This window comes from Thermobia domestica, chromosome 8, assembly GCF_964235325.1.
Source record: "Thermobia domestica chromosome 8, izTheDome1.hap1.1, whole genome shotgun sequence".
In the NCBI taxonomy this organism is placed as follows: Eukaryota; Metazoa; Arthropoda; class Insecta; order Zygentoma; family Lepismatidae; genus Thermobia; species Thermobia domestica.
In genome coordinates this window covers 87618298-87634171 of record NC_137461.1, presented here as the reverse complement: position 1 = coordinate 87634171, position 15874 = coordinate 87618298, and the positions used below count along the sequence as shown (strand labels likewise).

Genomic DNA, 15874 nt, shown 5'->3' with positions numbered 1-15874 from the left:
AAACAAATTATGTCTGATGGTACCAGATGCGGGCTATACGGTTCATGAATCAAAACCTTCCAGCCAAATTATCTCAATTTCTGATAGATCGTTAAAGAAGTATGCGCTTTAGCCTTGTCAGCGTGGTATACACTATCCTTTCTGTTGACCAGTTTGGGCCATTTCTCTTGAATTGCTTGGTGCACTTGCACTAATTGTCGACAGTACAGGTCTGAGTCTCTCGTTCGATCCAGCAGCCGCAGATCGTGACACACGATGCTCTTCCAGTCCCAGCAAACGCACAGCATAACCTTTCTGTGCGTCAGTGTCGGCTCGGTCACAGACTGTCGAGCTTCTCGCTTCGACCACGATAATTTTTGCACATTGTTGTCGTAAGTTATCAATCTTCCATCACTTGTGAGTAACCGCTTCAGAAATGGCTCGAGTTCGTTACGTTTCTATAGGGATCAGCAGACAGAAATTTGATCGAGTGAATGTTTCCGAGTCAGATCATGTGACACCCAAATGTCAAGCTTTTTGCAGCTTGTTTACTCCAAACGGATTAAGAATGTTTGATGATGAATGTTTAGGTCATTAGCTATGTCATTACTGCTTACATGCCAGTAGAGTAAGACTGTCGCCAGAATATAATCTCCTTTTGCAGTGATTAGTTGCCTACTGCGAGAAGCATTTTGAACATGATAACAATGAACATTATCATAATCTTGGAAAGAAAACCGGTTGATGCGTAAGTACTACATGGCTCAATTTCTGGGTTCCTGACTTTCTCATTAAAATTCCAAAAAAAATTTGATGAAAACCCTTTTGACCAAAAATAATAATAATAATAATAATAATCCCAACTGACTGATTGAAGTTTAGTGGCCCTTTTCAGCACTGAGGCTTTATAAGACAGGGTTTAAAGTGGATCCAAAACACTACTCAGGTTTTGTATACAAGGCAGGTACCCCCAACGGAGAAATAAACCCGGAAATGAAATGAAATCCAGTTTTACGTCCCTCGCATCACGCCTAGGCTAAAGGAGGCGATGATGATGAAAAATGAATGAAGTGGGAGGAAACGGGACAACTCTGAGAAAACTCATGCACAAGATGTGTGTCCATCACAAAGTTAACTTGGCGCGAACTGGAATCGAACCAGGGACCCCACGCACCAGAGGTGAACATTCTACCACTGAGCCACCGCGGCCCAGAATTAAACCTGGTAGCGCATTCGTAAGCCACTCGTCAACAAAGGGGCACAAAAACATTTTTAAGTCATTTGACTTTTTTATGAAAGTAAAACAAATGCAAGTATATATGAAGAAACCAGAACAACTGCGCTATAGGCAATATCAAATAAACAATAATAAACGTAACGTTCTTCAATTTCCTAGTTCATATTCATGTCATTACGCATTCGGCTATTGCAATGTTATCTCCAAAATAACACAGCACAATATACCTGCTATGAAATAAATTAAATACACCCTCCATTCCAAAAGAAACCGAACTTTTGAAAACAAATAGTACCACTAGTGCCATCTGTTGTAATATTTTACCGGTAGATGGCGTAGTCCCTCATTGACAACTGGTATAAATGTCATGACATTTGGATGCACGGCGACAAAGTTATTGCGTTTCAACTGTCAGTGTGTTGTGTACATCGGTCGGAAACTGAGTTTCAAACAACGAGCTGCAATTGAGTTTTGTGTTAAACTGGGTAAAAGTTTTAGTGAAACGCACCAAATGCTACAAAATGCATATGGTGATGAGTGTCTATCCCGTACGCAAGTTTACGAGTGGTTCAGGCGATTCAAATCGGGTAGAGAGACGCTGGATGATGACGAAAGATCAGGCCGTCCCAGAACCGGATTATCGGAAGAAAACATCGAAAAAGTGCGTGAATTCATCAAACATAACAAAAAATCGTCGGTGAAAGTTATTGAAATGGAATTAGGCATTCCTCAAACAACCGCATACCGCATTTTGACCGAAGTTTTGGGCCTTAAGAAGGTTAATTCGCGGTTTGTACCACACAAACTCACCGAAGACCAAAAAGTTGATCGAATTGCGCATTGCAAAGACATCGTTAAAAGTGCTCGGCAGGATCGAAACTTCTTGAAATCGATTGTAACTGGTGACGAGACGTGGTGTTTTGAATATGAGCCCGAAACAAAGCGGCAAAGTGCTGAATGGAGAGCGCCGGATGAAGGAACACCCAAAAAAAGTCGCTTGGTGAAGTCAAAAGTTAAGGTGATGCTGATTTGTTTTTACGATTCAAAAGGAATTATCCACAAAGAATTTGTTCAGCCCGGCCAGACAGTCACTGGAGAGTTTTACTTGGACGTCATGAAGCGTTTGCTGGCAAGAATTCGTCATATTCGGCCCGAATATCGCGAAATCGGCAGTTGGACTCTTTTGGACGATAATGCACCATCACATCGTTCGCGACTTGTAACTGAATTTTTGGTCAAAAATCACATTATTCGGTTGCATCATCCGCCCTATTCACCAGATCTCGCTCCGTGCGATTTCTATCTGTTCCCGAAACTGCATTTGGCGATGAAAGGAAAGTGGCACGCATCGATTGATGCCATTGAGAAGGCGACGACCGCCGTCCTAAGGACCATTCCAATAAATGACATGGAGAAGTCGTTTGACAACTTGTTGGAGCGTGCAAATATGTCCTGAGTGGTATTGTCTACGAGACGAAAGAAGAATAATTTTCGTGACGAGTACACGAGACAAAAGTTGTTCCAATAGAAACAAATACACTTTGCGACATGAGAAAGTGGGTACCAGTAGCCCTGAAGTTCATGAAGTCGAGTGATACAAGTAACTTAAGTGGCATATACATAATTGGTGGAATTATAAAAATGGGAAGAAATCCACTGATACAATGTTGTCCACAACTAACTCTCATTGTTTAGGATCGAACCGGGATGTCTTTTACAAAAGGTACACGTACATCACACCACTAATATTTACATCTACCTTTACTTTCTCTTCTTTATTTATTTATTTATTTGTATATTTCAATAATCCACTTCGATGAAGGTAATAAAACAAAATATTACTAGCAATTAACTAAAGCGAAAATAGAACGAAAATACTCTTTCGTCAGCCAAAGGTTAGTAGACAACATGAAAGAATTAAATATTCAGTCTACTTACGCAGACTCAAGTTGTTTGCCATGTTGATGTGGTAGAATGGAAATAGCTCCATGGTAAATGAAATATTGAATTGGAGGAGTTTGCTATGATTTTCAACTTCCATTCTCTTTCCCCGTTTTCAGTGGTTCCAAAGCATTAATTTCACCACTTTTGCAAGAACACTTCGTATAAACTGTTCTCGCCATGAGCCTTCACAATTCCCTTCCACTTGTTGCCTCGACAACCTCGGATTCAGCAGTAGTTCTGTAAAGCTGATCACCTGCACTCTATAACACCAATTATTCCATTCCAAATTATGTAATCAATTAACGTAATTAAAGAAAATGTATATTTTATTAACACATTCTTCTTGATTCATAGTGGTTTGATGCTTTGACTGTAGACACACGTACTTAGAACACACTACTTAGTGGAATAGGTTGTGTTCTCGACATATTTTCCTTTGTTGAAAACACAACTTCAAATCAAGTATAATACTATAATAGGGTTAGAAGATGAAATGGACAAGAACAGAGTTTATTAAAAAAAAAAAAAAAAAGCTTTAATCAGTAATGTTTTGTTCAACTAAAAGATTATGCAGAAAAAAATATTATTCTGCAATAGCTTAACCCCCCCCCAAAAAAAAAAAAATAAGTGAAATGGAATAGGGACACAACTGATTAATATCTTTAGGCCGGCCACAGATTTACCAGATAGCAAGAGAGCCGAGGATCGCGCTGATGCTAATTGTGAGCTGCTTCCATTCTCATTATATCAAATTCTCCAACTCGCCATTAGGAGGCACTGTGACTATCCGGTCGAGTGCTCATCACTGGTCCGAGGGGAATCTCGTTCGATCCCAGGCTAAGGCAGCTCGTGTTGAACACTATCATGTCTGTGTATTTTCTTGGGGTTCTTTCGCTTTCTTCCGTGTTCTTATTTCGGCAATTCTTTCATCACTCATTCTTTTTCACTTACATCCGTCTCCTTTAGCCTAAAGGACATTAACTAAGGGACGTTAAATTAAATATTTCACTTTTTCTAATTTGCCATTGACATTTTCAGTAATTCTTATGATTATACTGTTGACACTGTAAACTATGATTAAAGTATCTTCTGTGACACTAATTATTTTTCGCGTGCCACCAAGGGTGTGCATAACAAATGTTGAGGACCGCTGAACTAATACAGAAACTTATTGGTACGCTTCGCACCTATATTTCCCATGGAACTGACGGTACCGATGAAGCTTTCCCAGCGGTATAATAAGTTAAAATCTATTTCTTTTTAAAAACGTCGAATTATAAATTCTTGAATTGAGTTTCGCGTCCTTTTCAGCAACAAGGCTATAAAAGACGTAGACCTACTGATTAACGTGGAATCCGAACCACACGATCTCCCGCGGGGAATGGAACCCGGGTCTTCCACGCAAAAGACGCGTACGCTAACCGCTTAGCTACGAAGAAGCTATGGTATTTCTTAAATACCCAAAATGCAACTATTATCTTTATTACGCCCATCATAACATTCTGTCCTCCAATTTGGAAATGTTCAATGATAAATCTACTACACAGGTTCTACGTATATTACATACTCTGTTGCGATTTTGTGTCTAGTATAATTTTAAATACAAACTACGTAAACACTTTCCTGTAACCACTTGCATGAGTGGTTTTATACTTGAATAGAAATGTCAAGTATATATACAGAAAACAAGTTGCTTTTAAGGTTATATATATATATATAACCTTAAAAGCAACTTGTTTTCTGTATTTCTGCATAAATATAACTGACTTAAATTCGAGATTATTCACTGAAAATAAATATTTTATTCGACATATATTCAGCAAAAAGCATATAAATGAAGTTCTCTAATATCATTTTCAACCAAATCTTATGGCTGAACGGTGCTTCGGTACGTGACGTTTGGGCGCCGCCGTTTGGGCGCGGACGTTTGGGCCCCGCCGTTTGGGCACTGGACGTTTGGGCGCGAAGCCATTTGGGCGCCAGACGTTTGGGCGCGAGTTAAATTAAAGTCATTATGTTAGGCGCTGAGTACTAAGTTCGAATCAAGATATCACAAAGTGTCTACTGTAGTAAAAGTCCTTGAATTATACTGGATTTTGTTTTACATATTAGAAATAGATCTACTGGAATTTCAAAATTCTAAAAATTCAAAATTGAATTAACAATTAAATTTTGTAAATTTAAGTTTCAACCAAAGTTAAGTGTGCTTTTTATTTGATAACTTTTCAAGCCAAAAGTAAGTAGACCAGACTAGATATGATTGACTGCAGTACATATATAGTGAGCGTATTCCACTAAAAAACTTAAAGCAGACCTTCTACTGTAGTTAGGCAATAAGTGTGAATGTCAAACACATTTCTAGTGGCTAGATGAACAATATATGTACACTTAACTATTATTTTCAGTTTGAAATCGTTCTTTTTTTACCGCCACTTTCTTTAATCCATATTAAATGCTTACAATGGGACGAAAAAAAAGTGTGTTAAGTTTTGACTTTTATATTGGAATTTTCATTTAAAAAGAAAAGTGATACCAGAAATGCGGCATACTGCAGTTCCTAAACTCAATGTCTTAGACGCCCTGTATGCGAAGTATGTCTTAGACACACTGTATGCGAAATATCTTTCCGTCAACTCGATTAGGATTTAGGATTTTTAGATTTCTGGGCTCTCGGCATCTAAGGCCATTTGGCCCGTCACGTTTGAGGGGGCACACTATCCGGGGAAAGGGAAGGAAGAAAGGATTGGGGAAGGAAGGAAGAGGCCTGGACCTATAAATTAGGTACCACCCCGGCATTTGCCTGGTGTGAATGAGGAAAACGCAGGAAAACCTCATTCAGGGTGGCTGGCCTGAAAGAGCATGTTACACTTTTTCTACTGAGTGCCCCCACCGGGAATCGAACCAGGGACCACTCGCACCAAAGGCGAGAGCGTTAGCGACTACGCTACGCGGGGCCACTTTCCTCCACTCGAATGCGCGGAAATGTTTTATTGGTAGTTCTTTATTGGACTTAAGAGAAGAGTTTGGCAAACGTAATACGAAAGGAAACAAATTCTAATATTCATAAGTATGTAATTGTTAACTTTTTTGAAAAATACAAAAATTAAATCAATATGTTTTAATTAACATTAAGAAAATTATTAACAGTTCGTCTGATTCCTTCATTTCCTAGCTTTCTTATATAATATAAAAATTAGATCAACATTAGATCAGAAGTACAAGAATCGTGAACAAGCAAAAAATCAATCCATAACGAGATCAGGCAACAAATGCCACAAACGCATTAAACTATTTAATTTAGATGTGAGATAAAGATAGGAAATGTATATATCTTGATTCGCGCTTAGTTTTCAGTGCCTAGCTTACTTTATATGTTGTAAATTGTGATTTTTACTATGTACCTCGCGCCCAAACGTCTGGCGCCTAAACGGCTTTGCGCCCAAACGTCCGGCGCCCAAACGGCAGCGCCGAAACGTCCGCGCCCAAATGGTGGCGCCCAAACGTCCTGTCCCGCGGTGCTTATGTAATACCTTTGCAATTTTTGTTTTGAGCCTATTGATTTATACTGAGAAAATATTTTTCTGTCCTCTGAAATGAAGTGGAAATTTAATTAAGTGATTTTATTGATTTCTTCTACAAGTCTAATTAAATACCCCTTACTTTTCGAAAGTGATTTGTATTATATATAAAATTAATATTATTTAAATTAAATTTGGTTAATAGATATTAAAATTATATATCCAAAAATTAACTTTTCACGAAGTGAGGGACATTTAAATGCATTTGAAGAAAAAACCAGTAAACTCAAACTACTCAAATTCTAGTTCATTTGAAAGAAAATAAAAATAATTCTCCGTAGAAATCAATGAGCTAAAAGACAAAAATGGGGTAGATACTCGATACAGTTAAGACAGCCCCAACTTAATTTCATTAGGATTGTAGTTACCTATAGTAGTAGAAGATTAACTTTTTGTTCTTACAATGTTTGTTTCTTACAACCAAATCTGACAACTTAAATTTCACGCGCTTCTATGCTCACAAATTTTGTACAGATAAGTACACCCTATGACATATTGTCGTATATTTTCACTTATAGTGGGGTGCGCTATGTCTGAAATTACACATCCGTGTGCATTTCTTGTTAAAATTAAACTAACACTTGATTTTTGTCCTTTCGGTGATGCTTTAAAATTCTGACACGGTTGCCATTTGTTTCGTTCATCCAAATTCAATATGGCGGCTATCAAAGATGGCCGCTTTCGCGAATGCAGGGCGCTGTCTTTAAAAGCCTATCTCCCAAACTAATTGACCAATCTTCATGCAACAAACATCAAACGACGTAGAAAATAATATTTAAAAAAAAAATGACAAGAATTATTACTTATCAATGCAAATAATAACGTGAGAAATAATTTTATTTCAAATTTTGCACATTTTATGATGTGTTTTCTTTATTTTTTAAAATAATAAGTAAACGACAAATAATTGAGAACAACGTTGTGTACCTTTTAAAAGAGTAATAAATTGTCTTTAAATTGTCATGTATATCATTTAGTTTGGTTAAGAAACAACGAAATTATAACAAATTAATATTTCCTTTTTGCTTGATTTTCCCACATGAATAGAGGGAGACCGAGACCTATATGAAAACCAACCATGAATCCGTGATCTACTCTCCAAGACAAGTAGTTTAATATGTTGCATGCTATACCCTGACAGATATCCCTATTAGCGCACCTCAAATATATCACAATTTATGCAAAACTTCTAGAAAGTTCCAGAAATAGCCATAAAATTCTAATGGAAAGTTCTAGAAGGCTCTAGAGGCTTCCATGGCATTTTATTAAAACGTTCTAGAACTTTCTAGAACTTGCCCGAACATTCTTGAACTTTCCCGAAAATTCAAGAACATTTTACAACATTCTTGAAAATTATGGAATGTTCTAGAACTTTCCCGAACATTCTAGAACTTTACATTAGAATTCAATGGGGTTTTAGAACGTTCCATTAATTCAATTCAATGGAAGTTTCTGGAACTTTCTAGTACTCGGACAAACTATATAAGTGCGGCGGAAAGTGGAACTACTCACAGTTACAGGGGAAACTGTGCGGTTACTTGCCGAATTTCAATTGCAACGTAAGTATTGTATCTTATCACTTGCTTTACGTTACTTTTAGTCTTCTTGTGACTTACTCTTCGTTTCTAAAGTGTTTTCCCAATTCTTTCTTGTATTTCAGAAATGAAACTGTGTAATTAACTTACAAGATGGAGTCACCAAATCCGAAAGAACTTGATTATAATCTCTGTATCGTGTGCCAGGATCAAAAAAGAGGAGACGTAACTCGAAATCCATCTCTTGAAACACTAGAAAAGCTAGTAACAATTGCATTGGACAAGCAAATTTGGTGATCTTCAGTATTCAACGGTCACATCTCTTCTTAAACCGTTATCTCTTGAGCATCTGCAGGAAAAGGCAGCATTCTTCCACGAAGTCTGTTCTCTAGTTTAGTTCACAAAGGACACTATGATAAATCGAAGCGGAGATATGAGGAGGCTTTAAAACATGAATCCATAGTGCATACGGTTGCGAAAAGAGGACGTCCATCGAAATTAACAGTAAATAGTACAAGTTCGGAGACGACAGTGGATGCTCCAAGTTCAACAAGGTCTTCTACCTTTCCATTTGACAAAAACGAATGCATATTTTGTCAAGAAGCTGAGGGTGAACTTCATTTAGTGCAGACGCTGTCCATGGGACAAAAAATTAAGAACGTTGTTGAAAATAATTCTGATGAATTGAAGTGTCGCCTTCTCGCCTTGTTGAACGAACCCGGGGACGCAACTGCATATGGCATGAAATACCACTTAAAATGCTTGGTGTATGCTGAAAGAAGAAAATCTTTATTAGAACCACATGAAACTGGATTGTTAACATCTTCGCAGACGTTTTGGCTGACATCGAATTACTACATATCTTGCAAAGCACATTTTATCGGGATAAAGATACTATAATAAGTATGCGGGATGTCAATAAAACTTATCTTAATCTTCTCTCTAAGAAAAATGGAAAGATAGTTGATGGCAACTATAAGCGTAATCTGAAATCACAAATACAGAAGTTACCAAATGTGAACTTTGTATCCGTCCACCACAAATGAACGCTCCTGAGAATCTCTGCGCTTCCAAGACGATTGAAAAGGCCGTTTATAGCTTCGAAAACATTTCTCATGCTGACGCAACTGCAGTACTCAAAGCATCACAAATAATTCGTGACGAAATCCTTGCCAATGAACACTGGAAATTTGATGGATCTTTTGACAGGTATAGCTCTCCGCCAATCCTCCAACAGTTCATGCGTTGGCTGATACAAACCTCACGTGTGGAGAAACAGTCACCTTCCCCATCCCACAGTTCCACTCCCAACAAATTACGGATGGACAGAAGAACAACATCATTTCAAGCCTATTCTATGTTTGCAGCCACCGGCGCCGGACGCAATTTTGATGAATGTTCACTGTGTCTGTAAAACTGGATGCAATGCGTACCGTTGCAAAAAACGCAAAGTAAATTGCACGGAATTGTGTCAGTGTGGAGATGAGTGTGAAAATTCAGTAGATAACGTGTTAGACTATGAAGGAAGTTATTCTGAAGAAGAATCTGTGTAACTATGAAACAGTTTCACACTGTTTGAAGGGAAACAAAAAAATCCAGAGAGTCTTTGATAAACACTACGGTCACAAACATTCGTTACTCTACATTTAAGTCTCCACATTCATGTATTTTGCGTTTTAAAATATTTTTTTTAATAATTAGACAGCGTTGTGAATCAAGGAAATGGGCGGTATTTTTTAAAAAATAAACATATTGATGCATATACCAACAGAGATATATCCTACGTGCGCAAACTTTTTTTTTTTTCTTTTTGGAAACAACAAATGGTGCTTATTCCTGATTATGCACGTTACCGTATTGCGCACGGCTGCTGTATAACGCTGTCCAAAATACTTTCTATTTCAGCATTATCTTAGCAAAATATAATTATAATATACAATTTAAATATGTATTTTTGCGTTCACAAAGTTTAATAATTTTTTCAAATGTTTGTGTTGTCTAAGCAAACTATTTTTACCGCCCATTAAGTGTTCTTAAGTTTTATTAAAGATGTTGAATTATTATTATGAAGTCTGTTAAAGCAAATAAAATTGTGTTTTACAATATTTAACATGATTGAATTAATACCAAAAGAAAACATGAGCAGGACGTGGGAATAGAGGATAATTTATTTACATGTGCTTGCACACTCTGAATTCGGTTGTCAGAGGTAAAAGCAATAACTAGAGTACCAATTTTCGCTCATCAGAAATATCACCCACGGACCAATATAATAGGTGCTTACCGGGTTAAACGAGAACAATGTTTTCGCTATGGCAGCCATTTTGATGGCCGCCATATTGGATTCGGCCAACCTGTCAGACTGGAACCACTTCAATTCCTCTTTCATCGTATCATAATGTCAACCATGGGCGCCAACAGAGGGGTGCAAGAGGGGGCAATTGCCCCCCCCCCCTTGGATTTTCGAAAAAGCTTAAAATTTATATGCTCTTTTGGAGACGAAACTTTAATTGCTTTCGGGAGTCGATTACTTAATGCACAGACAATTGCAACTGTTCCTTTTTTTAAATATCTGTTAATGGTGTAGTGTTCAGAATGGATATAAGACAGTTTTAAAGACCTTTGTTGCATCTAGAAGTGTGTAGAGGACTGAAAATATAAAGGATAGAAAAGAAGAAAGCGAGGATAATAGTGTAGGTGACGCACCGTGCTCAATAGTGACATGTGCTGGGAACATACAATGTTGTAAGCCACGAAAAAGACATTGAAAATTATCTAGGAGCATATCATGGGGATGACAATTTAAAATACGACCTGCTACGCTCACCGAGATTCCAGAAGATTCTTACGGTTTTAAAACTGACCTACTGCTCAGAAATTCTCGCCCTTTCAGACATCAGTGGAAGGGATCTGTGTGTCACACGTGTGTTTTACTTAACACTTTCAGCCCCAACCCTGTTTGAGTAAATTTCACCCCGGGACCAGACTACAGTTTGCTATGAACATTGTCAGCCAATGTGTATCTATTTGATGCACGTGGTTCATCAGTAAACCCTCACTGTGTATCAAAAAGATACACATGGGGCTGAAAGTGTTAAACTCAATGTTCACGATGGTGTTCAGGATAGTTTTATTAGTCTTAGGCCTTTTACTAAGTATAAAAACTTTCATGAAGGAGCACGATATCACATGAAATCTGAGTGACATAAAGTGTCAGTTGAAAAGACCAAATACATTTTAAGTACGATGGACAATAAAGCAATGAACGAGGTAGAACAGATGGATTCCGGACTCAAAGTAAATTGAAAATTAACAGAAAAAAAAGCTAGTTCAATATTATCTTCCATCTTTTTCTACACTAAACATGATTTGCCTCTTCAAGGTGATAAATCAGACTCGGGCGTGTTCCATGATCTGTGAGACTTTCGCGTCGAGGCTGGAAACACTGCCTTCAAAGAATACATTGAAGGACGATCGGGCAATACTTCACATTAAAGTCAAAATGAATTGATTTCAGTTTGTGAAAAGGAATTTAAAATGTTAAGGAAGCAAATAAAGAAAATCATTATCAGTAATTGCTGATGGAAGTGTGAACCTTTTTGGCGTAGAGCAGTTGTCAGTAGGAATTAGATATCTGGCTTAACTTTAAATGAACCCAAAATAGAATAATTACTTGGTTTTGTGGTTCTACGGGAACTTAATGCACAGACAAATGCAACTAAAGTTTTATCCTTTTTGTCAAAACGTGACCTTGATATGCCGAAATTGTGTGGACAGAGTTATGACGGATGCGCCACAATGACAGGAGCGGAAGGTGGTGTGAATGAAATAAGAGCAATATCCTAAGTCAGTGGTTCTCAAACTTATTCTTACCGCGACCCACATTAAATAATGAAAAGTATTTTGTGGCCCACCTACTTTTATCCAAATACACATTAACATTCTACGTAATGGTCTTGGTGTATTTGAATGGTGTGGTGTATTTGAAAGCAATTACATTTTGTAAATTATGTCTTTAATTCCAGTTCGTTCAATAACAGTCCATATTAGTGAGTAACATGAATTTTTTTGAAGATGTGAACACTTGGATATCAATCAGTGACGAACGAGTAAGTGTAATGTAAATTTCTCTCTCAATAACTGTATCATACGAAATTGTACGCATGCGCCGAAAGGGCTAAAGTGTTTTCATAAAAAGGTAACACAGAGCTAAAACTACTCCCGACGGAATGCCGTAGCCCGTGACAAATTTTGACTCATTCACTCTCTTTTCATTATTATCCAGCATCTCTACTGACTGTATAACAGAGCAGAAATCTGAGTAACCACATACTTTTTACCTCATTAAGAAACGCTTGCAATTTTCATTTTTTAAATAGTACTTCACAATGTATTTTTCTGCATCAAAATAAAATCTTCATAAAAACAGGAAAAACTTATCTCGACCCACTAAAAAACGGTCTGTGACCCACACTTTGAGAAACACTGTCCTAAGGTGTTATTTCTTCACTGTGCTAGCCATAAATTACACTAACGAAGTTAAACACATTCGAAATCCAGTTGCAACTACGCAATCACTTTTTTCCTGAAAACTCCATCAGAAGAAATCTTGTTAATAATGTGCTTCTTTCCTCTGAAACACGATGCTCTGCAAAGAACAAAAGCATCAGAATATTTTCCGAAAACTTTGCAGAAATAGTGAACTGCTTAAAACAGTTGTCCTTTGGTGGAAAAAGAGACGATAACGTGCTAATTACATTCTTCAGCGTCATCTGGTACATTCACAATATCAATGCACATCATTGCCAAATACAGTGCTATTTTAGAGCCAACTACGAATACTTTACAGGGAGAGACAATAGCTCTCTCTAGGATACAAGAACACACACATTGAAGTTATTTTGTACATGTTTGAAAATCATGGCTGAGATGCCACCAACTATACATATAGTTGCCGAAGTCTCGACTGTCTCTGTTGGGAATATAACAGAAACATTACACTATATTAACAGTCCATTGAAAACGTGTGCTTGAAAACAAGAACGTGTTCATGGAGCAAGCAATTACAAGATTCGGAAAAGAGGGTCCTCGTCTGCTGCAATTACTGTTCGACGAACACCAGTGAATGAAATGTAGACTAAGCAGATTATTTATATTGTGTCTTTTTTCCTATCAATCCTACCCTAATATCTGATCTATCAGTTCTTTTAAATATGTTTACTATATAAATAATAAAGTTATAGCCTACTATCTGCTAAAATAAATGATCAGTTTGACATGATGGATTATGTGCACACGTTTCTTAAGGAGATTGTGAGAGAAAATGAAATATTTTTTTTAAGTTTTACCTCCCACAGTTATGCCGGCTAGGTTAAAAGAGACTGTTTGAAAGAGAGTGGCATATTATATATATATATATATATATATATATATATATATATATATATATATATATATATATATGTGTGTGTGTGTGTGTGTGTGTGTGTCTTGCTCCCCCTTGGAAAAATCCTGCTGGCGCCCATGATATCAACACATCTACTCTTATAATTTCGTTGTTTCTTAACCAAACTGAATGACATACATGACAATTTATTTCTCTTTTAAAAGGTACACAACGTTGTTCTCAATTATTTACAGCTTCCTTGTTATTTTTAAAAAAAATATAAAGAAAAATCATAAAATGTGCAAAATTTGAAATAAAATTATTTCTCACGTTGTTAATTGCATTGGTAAGTAATAATTCTTGTCAATTTTTAAAAATTTATTATTTTCTACGTCGTTTGGTGTTTGTTGCATGAAGATTGGTCAATTAGTTTGGCAGATATAGGCTTTTAAAGACAGCACTGTGCATTCGTGAAGACGGCCATCTTTGATAGCCGCCATATTGGATTTGGATGAACGAAAAAAATGACAACCGTGTCAGAATTTCAAAGCATCACCAAAAGAATAAAAATCAAGTGTTAGTTCAATTTTAACAAGGAATGTACACGAGATTACACAATACCCCCCACTATTAATTGTCGCTGTAGCTTATCGTTTTACTGGAAAATTAGTTTGAAACAATTTACTGAGCTCCTGTTGTTAATACAACCCAATCTCCATATATGTTTAGTTGGTTGCAGAAAAGTAGGAGTTTTGTTGACTTCGTCTCAATAAGTTCAAATATTCACAAGTAATCTATCAAATACTGTAAGTGTATTAAGTATTACTTCAGCAGAAGGTAAATTAAGGTCTTAAGAAACAGATAACAAGAGATCATTAATTAATGTAATTATACAGTCGAGTACCTAGTACACTCTCTCCTAAGATTCAATCAAGTATTAACTGAATCTCAGACATCTTATAATAAAACAGTAAAGAATGATATTTTTTTTAAAAAAAAATAATGTTTATATAAAATACACTAAAAAGGGGTGAAATATCATATACAGGGTGTTTCAAAACAACGCCGACAACGTTTTGGAGGTGATTCCTGACACCAAGATAAGACAAAAGATATAGACCATCCTGGGTGCACAAATGCTTCCTTTCGAAGTTAAGACTGCCGAAAACATGAAAAAATGAACTTTAAAGGTCCCTAGCTCCACAACTATGGGACGTGCCGTAATCGGGTCACGACATCACTTAGAATTTAATATGTGCGCTATTCAAAAATACATGTTTTAGAATCCTAAGATACTCACGAAGCATTTATAGAGGGAGTTCGGCTACGGGCATATAATTTGAAGTACTCTCCAACTACCTCTATAAAAATTGTTGCGGAAGTACCACAGCATTCTGAAACTTGGATATTTGGATAGGACGCATACTAATTCCTAAGTGAAGTCTTGACCCGACTACGGTAGGTCGGGTTGCTTTCGTGTTCTGCATTCCCTTCAGCACCAAGGCTATATGAGGCGTGAACATATACATTTAACATGGTATTTGAACTCCATGGTATTTCCAGACAGTAGTGCTGTATCTCAAATTGCTTCTTTTTATCACTCTTTATCATTTCTCCACGTATTATCTAGTCACGGAAACAGCCGGTGTATTTGGTTACTTATGTGTCACTCTAACTTTGTTCCCTTCTTATATGAATTACAAAAAAAATCTGTAAGTTAATTATATTTGACGTTTAATATTCATATTCAGCACCGAAGCTACATGAAGCAAGTCCTGCTGCTTAAAAAAGGTTTCAAACTATAGTCTGTGGATCTGTACTTCTCACCGCCAAGTAGGGACAACTGGTCAACCCGCTGGGCACACTTCATCGCAAAGGTTTTTTCTGGGTTTTCCTGATTTATACCAGGCAAATTCGGGATGGTACTTAATATGCAGGTTTCAGACCACTTCATTTCTTCCCTATTCCTTCCTTGCTTCCTCTATTCCCCGGACAGTGTACTTCCCGAGGGATGTCATCCCTCATACATGACGGGCTGAAGACCATAGATACCGGTAATGCCCAGAAATGTACATATATATCAATAAATAAACATAATTCGCACTGGAGAATGAATCCGGGACCACATGGACTACCCACTTGCCATGAAGATGAGCTATCTACATGTTAATGTTTTAGCATGTACAGATATATACGTACAAATATTCTAAATTTT

At 37.0% G+C, this 15874-nt stretch overlaps 1 long non-coding RNA gene and 1 other non-coding gene across 4 annotated transcripts in view; both read right to left on the bottom strand.

The window, feature by feature from the left end:
* The window catches only part of LOC145693035 (uncharacterized), a 348162-nt gene that overhangs the window by 219337 nt on the left and 112951 nt on the right, over nucleotides 1–15874 (bottom strand). The window lies entirely within an intron of this gene.
* Nucleotides 6042–6115, bottom strand: TRNAQ-UUG (transfer RNA glutamine (anticodon UUG)). Its single transcript has one exon. It is a non-coding gene; the product is annotated as a tRNA-Gln (tRNA).